General features: G+C 32.8%; 1 protein-coding gene across 2 annotated transcripts in view; it reads left to right on the forward strand.

Moving 5' to 3' along the window:
- Positions 1–17,320, forward strand: part of LOC106621440 (putative fatty acyl-CoA reductase CG5065) — a 75,346-nt gene that overhangs the window by 16,446 nt on the left and 41,580 nt on the right. Inside the window, exon 1 of one of the 2 annotated variants that reach the window (XM_070109327.1) lies at positions 13,699–13,946. The exons of the other annotated variant lie outside the window; for it this stretch is intronic. The gene's annotated coding sequence lies outside the window, so the exon portion shown is untranslated. Of the gene's footprint in view, positions 1–13,698; positions 13,947–17,320 lie in introns of those variants that run through there. 2 annotated transcript variants of the gene reach the window in all.

Here is a 17,320-nt window from a genome sequence, read left to right on the forward strand (position 1 = left end):
TCCTGTGTCTGCGCTGTTCTACTGTGTGAAAGGGCAGTGGCACTTGGGCAGCTGTCGCAATTCCCTACTCCAATTTCCATATCAGCTCTTTAAAGCGTCCATGGTTTAAGGTTGGTGCACATACATACATACATATATGGTATGCATATATTTTTGTACATAGTTACGTTTCTAGTATATTTGTTGTTTATATACTTTTGCAAATATATACCTATATTTTGCTTTGCCTACAATTTTGGGTGTGTTTTCTTGCTACTTCGCAGCTAATTTTTGCCTTTTCATATTTTGCACTTCATAAATGTTTCACCGGTTGCCAGGTTTCTCGCTGTTTTGTTTAGGACAACAGTCTATTCAAGGAAAGCAACAACGAGGAGAAAGCAAGTTTTTTGTTGCATAATTAACGGTTAATGTTTAAAGTCATAATTAGTAATGTGATCATTAGATGGTCGTAAAGTAATTATGTAACTGTAAATAATCCTGCAATTTTTGTTGTTGTTGTTGATGTTGTTTTTGTTGGGTGTAAAGCAAAGTTCAAGACCATTGGCAGTACAAAATAATTACCAAGCATTTTTCCGGTTATAACTATTTCCACGAATTAGAGTGAACACCACGAGTGTGTTAAAGAAAATTAAATTTAACAAGGGCAAGTTAAATTTATGCACAGCCGAGAACTGATGAGAAATTGACATATTTAGATTTTGCCCTAACAATTCCACTACAGCGCCACCTAGCGTTACAATATTTTACTAACATATTTTTCTTCTACTGAACTATTTATAAGATTACGACTATATAGCGGCAATGAATCAGATCTATTGTCTGAGTTTTTTTTTTCATAATGATCTGGCATCACTTACTTTTTTTTTCTTGCATAGAACACTCTGCGTGTTTGCACGACTTGTTTTTAAACTTAAGCAAAAAAGGTTAAGCAGTTTTAAAGGCTATAGCATACATGCAATACATAAATACACAGGTATATGGCAACTCTAATATAATATATTTGTGTTTAAAAAATGTTAAATTCTGTTTCAAAACTGGCTTATTTGAAAACTGTGTCTTTGTTGTCGCTATTGCAGTATTCGGCGTGAAATATATATTTGGTTGTATAGTTTTACTTTTTTTTAAAGGTGGCAACTCTAGTTAAAATTTTTTTTTGTGCTTTTCAAAAGCTTGCCATTTGATAACTATTTTTTATTTGTAAATGGAATTAGAATATAAATAATAATAAATACAGAAAGGTGGCTATTTGAAAATATGCTAATTTTAGTGGAACATTCTCCGGGCTTCCACAATATATTGTTGATCAGCGTTAACGATTTAAAGGTTACTGAGCTGATAAAACTCATAAATACATATCTATATTATTTATATTAAAGTACGAACATATATATGTATGTATATACATATATATATATACATTTCATTGTATATTTATATGCCTTTGTGACCATTGTATTTAATATATGTTATATACTAAGCTGTAGCTACAATACATTTCAGCTTCGCTGTGTTCCAATAGTTCAAACAGGTTTTCAAAACACGCCTGAAATTATGATAAAAATATGGCGTTCGTTTCTAAACTTCATTTGTTTATACGTGAATGAAGCATACTTTTAGGCGCTATATTTATCATACACCGCGAAAAAAACTTTTAAGAAGTGTATTTGAACTCTTTATAACTGTTATGAAGATATATAAAACAAGTAAGGAAGGGCTAAGTTCGGATGTAACCGAATATTTTATACTCTCGCAAAGTCAAATGGTATACTCGTTTGAGATTTCTTTGTGGATTGACTGATATTTTCGGTAGAAGGTCAACTCTAGGCACTGGGGTCCACATATTTAGTACTTAGGGGTTTGAACAGTTTTGGTTCGATTTAGACAATTTTTGGCCGCAAGGTGGCATACTTTAATTGCATTATTCACGCAAAGTTTTACCCCGATATAATCATTGTTACCTGATTTGCATAGTGGAAAGTGAAAGAATCAGATGGAATTTAAAATGGTGTTACATGGGAAGTAGGCGTGGTTGTAGTCCGATTTCGCCCATTTTTGCACTGTAACATAGAAACATAAAAAGAACGTTATGCACCGAATTTGGTTGAAATCGGTTTGAGCAGATCTCAAGATATGGGTTTTCACCTAAAAGTGGGCTGTGCCACGCCCACTGACTAATTTTGAACGCGGTTCCTATAAAGCCAATTTATACCATCTCAGAGATAAAATTTAATGTCTCTGGCGTGTTTAGTGCTTGATTTATCGCGCTTTTAGTAGTTTTTAACAGTACCGTTATATGGGGAGTGGGCGGAGTTGCCACCCGATTTCAACTATTTTCACACCGTCAATAGAAGTGCTAAAAACATTTGCTTCCAGTGAATTTTGTTATTATAGCATTAGCGGTTTAGGAGATATGCACATTAAACCTATTAGAGGCGGGACCACGCCCACTTTAAAAAAAAAAATTTTAACTGCAGATGCCCCTCCTTAATGTGATCCTGTGTACCAAATAACAGTCTTGTATCTTATTGCGGAGCTTAGTTATGGCAAGTTATTTGTTTTTGATTAATGGCGTTTTGTGGGCGTGGTAGTGGTCCGATTACGCCCATCTGCAATACCAACCGTCTCACGGTACCATGAAACATGTCTACCAAGTTTCATAAAGATATCTCAATTTTTACTCAAGTTAAAGCTTGCACGGACGGACGGACAGACGGACGGACGGACAGACAGTCACCCGGATTTCAACTCGTGTCTTCATCCTGATCATTTATATATATATAACCCTATATCAAACTCGATTAATTTTAGGTGAACAAAACTATTATACTATGTAGCAACATCTTGCGAGAGTATAAAAAAAACTATGTGACAGATCGCGCTCAAATTTAACATGTAAACATATAACAGCCTACCAACCTAAGCAAAAAAAAGTATGGCCATATGTCATGTCCTTGTCGAGTTATGGATAAAGTCTCGTTTATATTTGAGCAGAAGGTATATTAGAACTGTTATGAAGCTGAAGTGAGCAGGAAAGCAATGTTTCAGTCTTTAAGAATATTAAAATATAAGAGAAGATATAGAAAAGAGATATCGATTCGTTACAAATTATAACGAACTATTGCGATAATTGATCATTTTAATTGAAAAAAAATTAATTTATTTCTATTTATATCTATTGTAAATATATTTTTTTGAATTCTTTTTCCTTTAATAATAATTTTTTTCGAAAACGATAATTCGAATTAGTTTTTTATTAGTAATAGTTTTCGAAAGCTGAAGCTGAAGACGACTTGATTAAACAATTTTTCAATAAACTCGCATAAGGTTACAGTAGTAGTAAATATAATAACTTTGCACATATTATTTCGAGTTTTTAAAAGTTGTTTGCATTTGACTGCCGAAATTTAATTTCTTCATAATTTATTGATGCGAAAGAGTCAGCGCAATATTAAGCCGAAAATTTTCAAAACAGCTGTAAATCAAAAACCAATAAATTAATAAAAATGTATAAAGTGGTGAATCGAACAAAAAACCTCTAAAAAAGTTTCAAAACTGGCATAATAAAATCGGCATGAAGTAACGAGTGGTTATGCGACTTTAATGCCATTCTTCATACTCTATTGACAAAAAGGACTCTCTTCAATGACATTTCCTCACACTCTCTGGCAAAAAGGCTTCCCTTTAGTAATATTTCGACACATGCTCTGTTAAAAAATATAACAAACTACTTACCTTTGTGCCGTCCAGTATAACTTAACTCTGTAAAGTACCGACATCAATTATTCACATTAATTGCATTTCGTATGACAAAAAATATATTTTCAATATTTTCACTAGAATTGTAAAAACACTATTTATTTAGTGTTGCGCTCAATAATATTTCGCACATCCGGCTAAAAGTTAAAATATGCAAGTAGAATTACAAAAGACAGTAAACAGCAATATTTGTCAACAATTGACATACATATGTACAATACATACTTGTATGTGGGCACTTCTATTATATTGTATTTCCTACCACCATATATGTATGTATGTATATGTATTTAGCAGTCGGTTAAAGTATAGTACAAAGATGCAATTTACTATTGTTTTGCGAGCAAATGTTGACAAATGGGGCAAATATTAAAAAGCGTTAAATTACTTATAACATATAATATATAAAAAGGGTGCTAATAGCAATAATTAATTAGGAAACTAATGTCATTGCAATAAAGAAAAACTATTAAATAGTGATCGACGTCAAATGTCTCTTCATTTATGTGCTTAATTTATTTTGTTTTATTTATTTGCGGATGTGTTAAGTAATACTATCAATAAACTAACATAATATGTGCAAATATTAATATCATAAAAATACTTCTATTTATGTATAATAGCGATTGCTTAATAACACTTTACAACTTTTCTACTTCTTGAATGTACTTTTCTTACAAAAACTTGCTGATAATGACATAAAAATTATATAAAATTTGAAATAATTTAAGAACCATAAATCGTAAAAAAATATATAAAGAAAGTAACAAGAAAACTATTAACTTCGACTGCACCGAATATACATATAACTACATCTGAAAACCGGCTAACGGTTTTCATTTAATTGAAAACCAGTTCCTTCTAGGCACATTATTTGATATAAAACCTTCAAGTCGATTTAATGTTGCATAACAAGGATAAAATATCAATGTGAATCAACCTATATGCTATTGTGGTCCGATCTGAAAAATTTGTTCGGAGATAGTCAATACCATTCAAACCCGCTGTTTCTCAAATAGTTTTTTACCGGACTTCCAACATGAAGTCAAACATAGTCATGATATGCAAATTATTGCCACGAGTCTTGTCACAAATTCTGGGTGTTTTTTTGGCAATCACACGCTTCAATTTAATGATTGGTGTCGGTAGCGTTCGCCATTAATAGTTTCACCCAGTTTAAGAAGCTCATAAGACAGCAAGCCTTTCTGAATACACCTAATACAAAGCATTACCTTAGCCTCGTAGATATTCGGCTATGCCGTTTGGTTGGCCTTGTTTCATATATGATCTTTTGCATTTAGTGTTGTTGTAATGGATCCGTTTTTCATCATCAGTCTTAATCCAATGCAAAAACGAGCGATCAAGCAGCATTTCTGACGTGTAAAATCTTGTTTCAACGTCTCTTGGGTTCAATTCATATGGCAACCCCTTTGCCTTGGTTTTGCATGTATCCGGCTGCTTATAAACGTTTTGAAATTGCTGCTTGAGTGACTTCCAAAGCTTTTGCGTACTCTTCTTGTGCTTGGCAACAATTTTGATTGAGTAATGTTCCCAGTTCCTTATCTTCAATCGTCCGCTCAGGACGTGCTTCCGCTTAAAAGCCAAAATCACCAGTTTTACATCATGCAAACCACTTTTGGCACATTCACTCAGTTAGAGCATGTTTACCATTAACTTCCATCAAAATACGATGACTCGCTGACTGATGCTTTCTTTATATAATATTTAAGTAATTATATGATGAAATATTTTAGTTTAATTTAAATCAGCTTTACTTTTTGACTAAGTATTTCGGGTTTAAAAAAATAATTCTTTGGATATGCTTAATTTCAAAATGTTTACTAACTACTAATTATCAAAATATTTTTATAAAATTTTAAATAAAACTAATTTTTATTCAGATGAAGTTATTTTCTTTCCTTATTGCATTAAACTAAGTGCATTTTACATCATCAGAACTTGTATTTGTATGCTTTTGTTGCAATATAATTAAACAATTGAGTGAAGCATCAAATGACGTTAGAGTGACAGTAGAAGTGCGAAAAAGTTTACATAGTTTATGCAAATGAAAATTTGCATGCACTACAAATATATAAATAGCAATGTACCCAGTAGGAAAAATTATTGACTTTTTGTTGCTGAAATTTGCTAATTTTTTTAACTATTTATCTAGTTCGTTTTTTATTAATTGTCAACCAAATGTAAAATAACTGAAAAATATTTAAAACACTTTCTTTGAAATAGTAAAAATATACTTTAAAATTGTGCAAAGTTGAATATGTTAGAACATTTAGAAATTACATATAAATTTGAAAGTAACAACTGTAATATAAGAAAAATCTTAGCAAAACTTTTATTTTTTGATTAAAGTGTATTCCATTCATCAACAATTTTGTGCTCTTTTCAAGTGATTTTTTATTTCCTACAGGAGACCTCATGCACTGTTATGTGTACGACAAAATCTAAAATTACGACTGCGCACATTTCAGAATAGACATCAAAACTATATAAATACTAACAATGTAATATTAGCCATTGAACTCATTGTAGTTGCAGTATACCATGAAGGCGAGTCAATAAAATAAGCTGCAATGAGAAGCTACCACAAATAAAGGAAAAAAAATTAGATAAAAGCAATAAAGAGAACTATAAACACGAGGTATTAAAACGTACATACTTGTATATTTGAATATTTCTATATACTCGTAAGTATATATTGTAAATACCATAATGCCAATACTCGGCATTAAAATCTGAAACCGTGAATATTTCATCATCTTACATTGTTTAGTGGCTTTTCTTTCGTACTCTTCTTATTTCGCCAAATCCTTTTTGTTGTTTTTTTTCTTCTTCGGTGATTCGTTCGCGAAGATGCTGCACTTTTCACTACGTCAGCGTTTGTTAGTGCTCAGCGGCGTTCATTGATGACAACCATGAGCTTTTTTCCCAAAATTTAATGGCAGTATCAAGGCTGCTGTTAAGTAATAATGGTTAAAAAATAAAAGAAAGACATTGAATGCAATAATAAAGTACCAATATGTATGTATGTATACTAAGAAATGAAAAACCGCAAATATCGGCATTTTTACCCTAAGGTCTTTAGCAATTGTGTTAAAGTCCAAGGTCTTAATATATTAAATCATATTAATTGTTATACCCTGAACAGCGTATATTTAGATTACTTGGAAATAGACGTCGCAGACCCTAAAAAGTATAAATATATATGAATGATCAGTCTGTCTGTATATACGCGAACTAGTCGCTCACTTTTTGAGCTATCGAACTGAAATTTTGCACACGTCCTTTTCTCCCCAAGAAGCTGCGCATTTGTCGGAACCGCCGATATCGGATCACTATAGCATATAGCTGCTATACAACTGAACGATCAAAATCCAGTTCTTGTGTGGAATTTTTTTATTTGTGGAGAGTATTATAGGTATGTAGCTTCGGTGCAAACGAAGTTAGCTTTTTTTTCTTGTTTGTAATATTTTTTTAACTTGTAGTTCAAAATATACAGCTGCTGAATAATTGGAAGCTTTGCCTTTAAGGTATTCTCTAGAAAAAAACCATTTGGATAAATCTTTTTCTGGCATCATTATATCACATAATTTGAAAACCACACCAAAAATGGCATGGAAATCAAATGACTGTAGGAACATGATGGGAATACTTACTGGTCACAGTTTAGTCGAGAAGACTGCAGGAAATGTCAAGGGCAACGGACTAGGAAAACAATGAAGCATCTCTTGTGAACTTGCACCGCATTGGCAAGGCTAAGCTTTAAGCATTTGGGTATACAACGGTATGAGTCACTGGAAGTGGTATAGTTAGTTAGTGAGGCCACAGAGTCTGTTCACGTCAAGCGCAGGCATCTTAAAAGATGACTACTCTTTATGAACTTTATCCATCTGGTATCGGAAAGGACTAAGCTAACCAACCCTATATAAATATAAATATTCTGTACGGCTTCTATGACATATATTTTATAATATTTGTAGGTATTATAAATGTATAAAGGCACTACCTACAAGAACGGCTTGAAGTTAAAATGAAATAAAACACTCAAATTTGGTCAAAATGGGTTCTGCTTATTTTGTTATGCAAATAATTTTATGCCATTTATGATTTGAACAAAATATCGGCCAAATGGCCACCACAACTCCGTTTGTATATCTCTACTCGCTTACGCCAAGTTTCGATGATCTGATGTAGTATTTCGACTGGAATTTCGGTTATAGTGCGCTGAATATTGTCTTCGAGCGTTGCTGCTTGACTGGCGTAAATCTTTGAATTAACATACGCTCAGAGAAAATAATCCGTTTGACACGGCCATTTCTCGAAATTAACGATTCGCCAAACTTTGCACGCAATGTGCCCATGCTTAGATGTGAAACATGAGGCGGCGCACCGTCTTGTCGAAAATAAAGATTACAGTACTCGAGAACATGAATTTGCGTAATACTCGTGGACAATTTCCAAGCGTTGTGGCCAAACTGAAACATCAGATGATGAAATGGCAAACCGTACTGAACTCGCGGACAAAATTTGACACAAATCCGTAAAAAAAATACAAACATGGCCGCCACGAGCTGTTAAAATCACGTCATACCTATTGGTAGAGGTTATAAGTTCTATGGCTTTCAGAGACTAACGAACATGCGAGAGCGTATTATTATACAGAAAGAGCCGCTTTCATAACTATCTACGTAAACAATTCTGAATAATTTTCCAATATCAAAAACATTAACTTAACTTTTTTTTCTAGTGTTTTGGTACATCATAGATTGGTTTAGAAATTTCTGACGCTATCCTATGCTAACGTGAGAACGTTAAAATCACGTGAAAGTCGGCATACGATATTATTATTATGCCTGTTGTGTGCGGATTTTCTATGCTAATTTGAATGCTTTTCTTGTTGTATAATTTGGATTCATATTTATTTATTCTGGAATTAAATTATTGTCACTAAAACGCTTTCTTTCTTATATTCTTATATAATATATATTAACACAAAAGTTAATAATTTATTTGCAGACTTTTTATGGTTGTTCTAGCGGTTCTTCAATATCATGAACTTGTCGATTCTTTACATATAAATATTGATGCCTATAGAGAGCTGTACAGCTTCGAATGCATATTTATGAAATGAGTTACACATCTGACAGTTCATGTAATATTAGTATTCCATGACAGTCTGACTGCTTGTCTGTATGTTTGTATGCAATTTTCATCCGAGAAATAAAATGCTCTGAATGGTGCTGTTAAAGTGAGTTCAAACACCAAGTACAATGCTGGAAAGCATTTAAACAGTTAATGCATTCAAGCAATTTATTACAAGTATGCATATGTGTATATATGTGTAAGCATAACGGTGCTAATATGTATGTGTTTGTGCACCGGCATAAAAGTAACTAAATTAAATATGTGTCTAAGTGGATCTTGTAATATAGGCCTATGTAAATGCGGGCATTCGCCTTTTAGCGTATGTTGGGCAGCGGATTTCACCTCATAAACCTAAATAGAGAAAAAAAACAGTTAGAAAAATATTTTAAACCACGGCTAGTTTCATATTATTTACAATTATTTCCTAGGACTGAATTGTAGATAAAATATTGTGATTCACCTAACATTTATGAATCATTTGGCAAGTAGTCGGATCAAAACTCTACATCATCTTACTTTGATAAACTCTGCCGATAATGTGGCCCTAACATTAAAGGTAGTTGTTCAGTATAGTTAGTAAAAAATACATTGCCTCTCGACAACACTTTTGGGCGTTTGATCTCGGCCTTAATATTTTAGGCTGATGGATCGTTCAAGTACTACTAATTGATATCGGAGACCAAACTATGAACTAATTTATGTCGAAATCAGATTTAAACCATCTGAATTAGAATTATCATTCTAATATAATATAATATATTGTATATACTTTCATTTTGAAACAGTCGGCATTTGGTAAATACTTTAAATTGCTATCAACTGATATCTTATATGGAATCTTTGCAACTATATTCCGTTCCTAAATATGAAAAAGTTTCAGGTGTAAGGACGTAAAAACTCTAGATTACTCTCATTATACGGAATATTTGCGACTATTTGCTGTACCCAAATATGAAAAGGTCTCAGCTGAAAGGAATACACGAACATTCTTCTTGAAATATTCTTACACATCGGTAAAAAAAATTGTTGAAAAATGAGAACTATGCAAATGTATCAACCATACTTTACTAGGAAATGAAGCATTATTAGAATCATGTCTTGTCTTCATAATTTCTTATATTAAGCTGAGCTATTCAACACTGTTATGTATGCATAATATTTGAATTTCACTGATCTATCAAGTCGCCCTCGTACATGCATATGCAATTACTCGCGGCTGATCTTGTATGAACTGGAAACATAAAATAGAGCGCTGCTTATTACGACTATCTATTCATGCGTGTGCAACAGTGCGAATATTTATGTTGCACTGCAAGAAAGAAGCATGGAGAAATTAAATGCGAAAAAAGTGTAAAAGTTTGTTTGTAGCTGGGCATGAGCTTGAACACGCAACTGATTGAGTATGTATGCTTTTGATGCATTACCACGCAATTACGTAGAGAAATTACATAAATTTGTATGCATGTATGTATGTGTGTGTGCAGTTATGTGTTTGCAGTCATCGGCACATCACTCATGCGTCACGTTTTGGTGTCATTGCCAATGTTAGCTAATATCGAATTTTCCAACCATGTTCTTTTTACAAATATTCTTCGCGATATGCGCCATACAAGTATATTGAAGGCTTCAACAAAAACCACACATACTACCTAACTACTTGTATGTATATGTAAAGCTATTTATACGAACAGCAGTGTAAATATTTTGATTTATTTGTTAGGTTAGGTTAGTTTTAGTAGCAGTGATTGTTTGCAGAGTAAATACTAAGGGGTGACGACGAAAAAAATACGAAAATGCAGAGAGGAAAATTCTTATACACATAAAGGTCTTTGAGGTTTTCTGGTGCCATTCCTGGCTCCATAGTGGCTGTTTCAATCCCTTTCAAATACTGTGGTTAAATAGGAAACAACATTGAAATCATTCATGAATACTATGATAACATGATTACCAGTAGTCAATATCAATTAAGTTTAAAGTCAGCAGATAATTTGGTGAGATGCATTTCGTGTTATTCAAAATATCTTCCAGCAATTAGTTCGGGTCCTGAAAGTCTCATACTAACCGGAACCTGTTAAAACGCTTTTCTTGACACTTATCAAATCCATTTACTCTTTGAAGAAATTCTACGACTCTGGACTGCAGGCTATGTAACACGTTCTCAACCTCTGACTTATATGAGGGTACAATAAATACTGTTACCAGGAGCATTTAAATGTTAAATATTTCAAATTTGATTTCCACAAATTTTGATGAGCATAAGATAATACTTTAGCAAGCAAATATACCGACTGACGGAGAAATTTTAATTTTTACTTTTCACATTTGTAGTAAAAACATTAAGATCTTACGATGTCTCAAATATTAAAGTGTGAAATAAGTTTGTGCGAACAAGAAGGGCGCTAATAAAATCGCTGTCCTTCGTTCAGAGAGGAATTTTAATCCTTTAACCAGGCTCATAGCGAACGCCTTTGGTATCTCCGCAAACGAAGAGGATGTTCACGGCCTCACTGTTAATCGGGGGAAATCAGTATTTTGACAAGAAAGACAAAAATATGACAATTTAGCTGTCAGCTTTAAAGATAAGGACTATTGCACTCTGTCAAATATCTTGGTGTTCTCTTAGGTAATAAATTAAGCTGGAAAGAACACATTGAATGCAGGGCTACAGTAAAAAGCTCGTTGAACATCATCTGAGTACGCATTCATATAGGAATATAAGGAAATGTAAAGGCAGACAACTAAACCCGCTCAATGGTAACCGTTAAAGCAGTTTCTGTAAGAAGCCTTAGACCATTCAACCGCTTCAAAGGTGGCTACAATCCTTGGACTCTAGAGGAACATCTCAAGTCTTGGAATACCAGCAACGGACATACCAAAAAGCTTATACTTTTAGATGAGAGGGAGGTGCCTTTTTAGTTGCTGAATACATTTTCAATTTTTTCTGCAAATATTAATGAATAATTTTACGCTTTAACAACAGCCCAGTTCAACATAGTTGTCGGTGGTGTACCACAACAAAACTATTTATACCAGCTCGTACCCGAACTAGTGAATCTGCAAAGATCATTACATTTACTTATACATATGTACATATGTATATTGCAACGACTCTTTAATTAACGCTTTCTTAATTCTGCTCTCAATTAAAATAAACTCTATAAATAAATATGTAGCTCTCACATCACTCATCCCGCTGTATGGGCATTGAGCCGTGATTTTATTTCTGTTTTGTTGCCGTCTCAGACATCATCAGATTACATTTTCATCTCGACATTTATCATCAGCTTACTTTATTTTGATTTCATACTTTCTTTTTACAGTTTTATGCTTTAGCACAGAGCATAAGTGCGCTCTTCAACTCCATCCACAACTCCACACATCTCTATTTTTCAAAACTCCGTTAGCGATTGCCGCTGCTGCTGCTGCTACTCCGATTTGAACTCCAGCTGCGGCGGCATTGCCATTGCATTTCAAGTTTTTGGAAATTGCTTACATTTCCACACCTCCTGTTGCTCTGCTGCTTTCTTCAGCTCTTTTCTTTGCGATTTTCGTCGTTCGTCGAGCAGGTGTTCAACTCTTTTTTTCTAATAGCTTACACGATCGTAGCGCGCAGTGCGGAGGGCTATTAGTCCGCCTCACGGCGTTCGCCCCGTCGATCTCTTGGGCGGTCGTTGGCGGTCGTTGGCGGTCGCCGTCCGATTTAATGCTCAAATACGCGCTCCGAGTTCCGCCTGTGCGCTGTCGTCGCTCAACTATTTATGATTTGCCTCATATGCTCTTTGTTGTGTCCATTCTGCCAAATCGTTCAGTTTGCTAGCGTCCACTCTTTCGCTGGCGTGTCATCTCACGTTTTTCGCACCTTAACATAAAAGTCTTTCACTTCTTCGTCAGCGCTTTAGTTCAATTTCGAACGGCTTCACGTTTAGAGCCGCAGTAGCGTCAATTTTGCCAACCGTATCATCCGGCAGTGTGGGCTAACGCGTTAGAATCGGTGTGCGCAGGAAAAGACACCAAGACAGCGTTTATCGCAGTGCAAGTACGTAGAAAGCAAAAATCGAAAAGAAAAAAGAGTAAACTACGAAACGAAAAATTCGCTAGGTGTTTATTTGGTTGCGAAAAAAACCGAGTTGGGTTCATTGCAAAGCCTGGACGGACTCTATGTGCCAACACATATGTGCCTGTATTCGCTGTGCTTGACATTTAACGCTGAGCAGATTAATCGTACGCTTTACAGACAACACGACACAGCGACGCTTTTGCATTTTTCAATTCACCAGAAATACAAAAACACCAAAAAGAACACCAACAGCAACAATTTTCACATTGCCTCGATCAACGTTTATTTTTACCTTCCTACTCTCTTTTTTTCAACGTTGCTGTTGCCAACAAAATTTTACTGGTGTTTTTGTTGTTGTTGTTTTCGATAATGTTGTGCGTTGGCTGATCGCGTATCGGCCGAGTGTTGTGTGTGTGCGCGTGTGCGTTGTGCGCTTTACGCGAGAAAGTGAAATTAACGGAGAAATTTTAAGTGACCAACAAAAAGAATTGTGTCTTCTTCAATATTCGTTAAAGAATCGGAAATAAGGCGTGTACGTGTACAGCAGCGGCATAAGCGTGTGGACTTTCGCAGCGTCGAGCAAGTAAATTGAAAACGCGTTTTTTTTTTTAATTTTCATTAAAAAAAAGCAGAAAAAGTATCAAAATTTCAATCTAACTAAATATAAACGTACATATGTATATAAATATATATTTATAGTAAGATATGTATGTATGTAGGTTTGAAATTGTGAAATAAATAATGGTTATTGTTTACCGTTTGCTCAATCGAAGATCTGAAGCTGCACAAGGCCACTGACCCAATTTCCAAAATTACCGGATTATCAAAGAATCGTGTTGACTATTGTGCTTATGTGCTTCGTGTGTGTGTACAAACCAAAGCGACCATAATAAAAGTGGAAAGAAAGAAAGATTTTATGAAACAAAGTTGAAAAGCATTGGTAATACCACACAACTGCTGTCCGTAGAAAGTGAGTTTATAAGTTAAACTATAGAACTTTTATTTTAATGTTGAGCTATATAATTAAGTAAGGTTGATGTTATTTTCTTGCCAGCACCGAAGTTCTGATTGTTGTGCATTATTATTTCATTTGTTTTTATTACGAAATTTTTCCTATTATTTTCGAATAAATTAAGCGTTGCATTTTAAATTTCATTATTTTTGGGGTTGTATTTAAATTTTCGATCAATTTCAAAGTTATTTTTTTAATATATTAAATAAAATCGCCGAAATTTAAATTGTATTAATAAATATGTTATTTTTTTGCATTGTGTTTGTGTTTTTATGTATGTAACTAAAAATTTTTGAAGAACTTTATCGATAATTTCATATATTTCTTTGTGAAAATATTCGATTTTTTTAAATTGCATCACTTTCTATGTAAGTAAAATTTGTATAAATTTTTTTACGATAAATTCCAATAGTATTTTCAGAATATTATCGATAAAAATAACAGATTTTTTAAATTCCGCGTTTTTTTTAAGGGTTTTATTTTATTTTTCGAACAATTTCTACGTAATTTTTCAGATATATTCAATAAAATCGCCGAAATAAAATTTTTAATGTTATTTTTTTTTTAATAATTTAATTAATAACTTTTTTGCATTGTATTTCTTTTTTCTAAAACTAAAATTTTTCGATAAACTCAATCAAAATTTTCATAATTTATTTAAATTAAAAATAATCTATGCTTTTGAAATATTGCAAGACTTTTTATGCAAATAAAATTTGTATAAATATTTTTTCGATAAATTTGCAACAGTATTTTCAAAACCCTATAGCTAAACATAATCGGTGGATTATAAATTCCATGATTTTTTTATGCCTTTAATTTTTTAATATATAATATTTAACCAACATTTTTAGTAAGATTTTCGTTAATTTTTATCGATAATTTGTTAGCACTTTTTCGATAAAAAAATCGATGTATATATTAAACGCTATAGCATATTTTTCTCTCGTATTTTTTTTCATCAAAAACTTTCTTGATATTTCATAATTTTTTTCGATAAAAATAATCGATGAGTTTTAAATGCATTGAAGCACTTTGTTGGGTTTGTATTTGATAACCAATGAAAAATGCAATTTTTGATAATCTTTACGTGTGCTTTTTCGATAATTTGTATCGATATTTTTAATGAGTTTTTCAAGAGCATCGATAACGCTGTTTTACATTTCTAAGCAGCATATGTTCGAATACCGATTTTTGTTTCTCAACAATATTTTGCAATACATGTTACGCAATATAAGTTTTGTCCGTTATACATACGAGTATGTGTGTAATCATGCCTTAAATTCTCTGCATAAAAATTTATATTTTATTTAATTATTTGTTGACTGCTGAAAAATATTAACAGCAATAGCAAACTTTTATCATATAAATCATACATCGTTAAGTATATTTTGATATAGTTATAACTTTTCTTAATTATAAATGGACTAATTACAAAATGACGCTTCAGTAGAAGAAGTTGCAGAAGAGCACTGAAACATGCTCAACAATCATAAATTTATCCTAACCTCGTAGACGGTTAGTTAGAGGCAGCGCGTGTTGGTCTTTTGGCATCTAAAGTGTACATCCTCTTATCTGTTAATCCCCATGCTGGTCCAAGAGTTTGCTAAAGATTAACTTTAATTTAGCTATCCTCTGCAAATCTCTTTAAAATTAGAGCCTTTTGTTTGTCTTTGGAGTTGTACAATGTTATCAATACTGATATACTGTGTGTTCTACCAGAGGGGACACAAAAAATCTATTTGGTAGTTTATCCAAAACTTCTCCGTAGATTTATCGAAGTTTATTGTTCGGAAGTGTTATGTATGAACTTAGATTTAAGAGGCATAAGGCATGAGCATAATAGTAAGAAGTTTTCGAAAAAGCGCCGCACTAAAAAAGTTCATGGAAGCGAAATCAGATTCGCGAAAAAGTTAATCAATCACACATTCCTTTCTTTTGATTAACAAATCGTAATGGTTTCCAACGTGTTAATGAATCATAAGTGGTAGTCAAGCAGCATATGTATGTATTTCACAGGGGTTAGCGAAATCTTTCAAGGTTATAACAGTACATACAAGTAAAGCGCAACATAAAGTCATGTATGAAAGCCATGTGCTCAATAACGACAAACTTGTAGATATATATGAATGAATGAACTTATTCATATATGGGTATATATACTTATGTATTAACACATATATATTTATATACAATATATCTTAAGGTATATATACAGATAGTAGTATATAGCTTGGTGTATCAACAATTTCACTAAACTTCCATTGAAATTTCAATGAAACTTTCCCGCGCCCAGTATGAGACTTATTTGTGGTGCTGATGCCGTAAATCAAACAACAACAACAACAACAACGTTTAACAAATAATTTGCGACTAAGTAAATAGTGCAGTTAGCACATATTTGTTGTATTTGTTATTGAAATTTACACTTCGAACGGAACGGAACTCTTTTACAACTAAAAGGTAGCTCTATGCAAAAAAACCAAACAAAAAAAATCAAAAAACTAGAAAAACCGCGACAGAAACATAAAGTATATACACATATATACATATATACTATATGTACATATATGAGTGTTTGCAATTGTGCGTATGTGTAGAAATGACGATTACGCTTGCGCTTGGGATGATGTTATAAAAAGATCTGCTAAAGCGACTGCCGCGTGAGGCACTTTTTGCGCGTTTTGTAAACAAAGGAGCGCTGACACGGCACCGATATACCTACAGACCAGTATTTGTGCTTATGTAATCTTGGGATAGCGTAATGATTTAGCAGTTAAAAGTTTTACGCTGGCAGCAGGGCGGCAGGTTACACAAGTAATGATTAAATTAGCTGAGTTTTCGTTACTGTTTCTGGAATACATATTAACGAGCATTTAAACTTTACATACATACCATACATATGTATGAACATACGCTTTTTTGGGGTTAAACCCAAAGTATAGCTAAAGGGTTATTGGTTTCTGTTTGCAATAATTTTTTTATTTTGTCTAAAAAATTTTTAATTGTTGTATATACTGAAAAAGTATATTAACAAACTATTGTATGTTCAAAAAAAAAAAACTAGAAAATATATAATTTTTAATAAAAACAACAACTCACTATATTAAAAAAATTTGATATCTAACCGTTGTATTTGCATACACTTTTTAAATAAAAAATAAAAATAAGTTTTAAAGTGATAAAAAAATTAACAATATAATATGTGTTAACATAATAGAAAGAATAAACAAAATAGCTGAATATAAAAATTACCAAAAAGTAAATTTTATAACACAAAATACGCAAATATAATTTTAAAATTTTAATATATTTTTATATATATAACATAT

This window comes from Bactrocera oleae, chromosome 4 (genome assembly GCF_042242935.1).
Source record: "Bactrocera oleae isolate idBacOlea1 chromosome 4, idBacOlea1, whole genome shotgun sequence".
Classification (NCBI taxonomy): domain Eukaryota; kingdom Metazoa; phylum Arthropoda; class Insecta; order Diptera; family Tephritidae; genus Bactrocera; species Bactrocera oleae.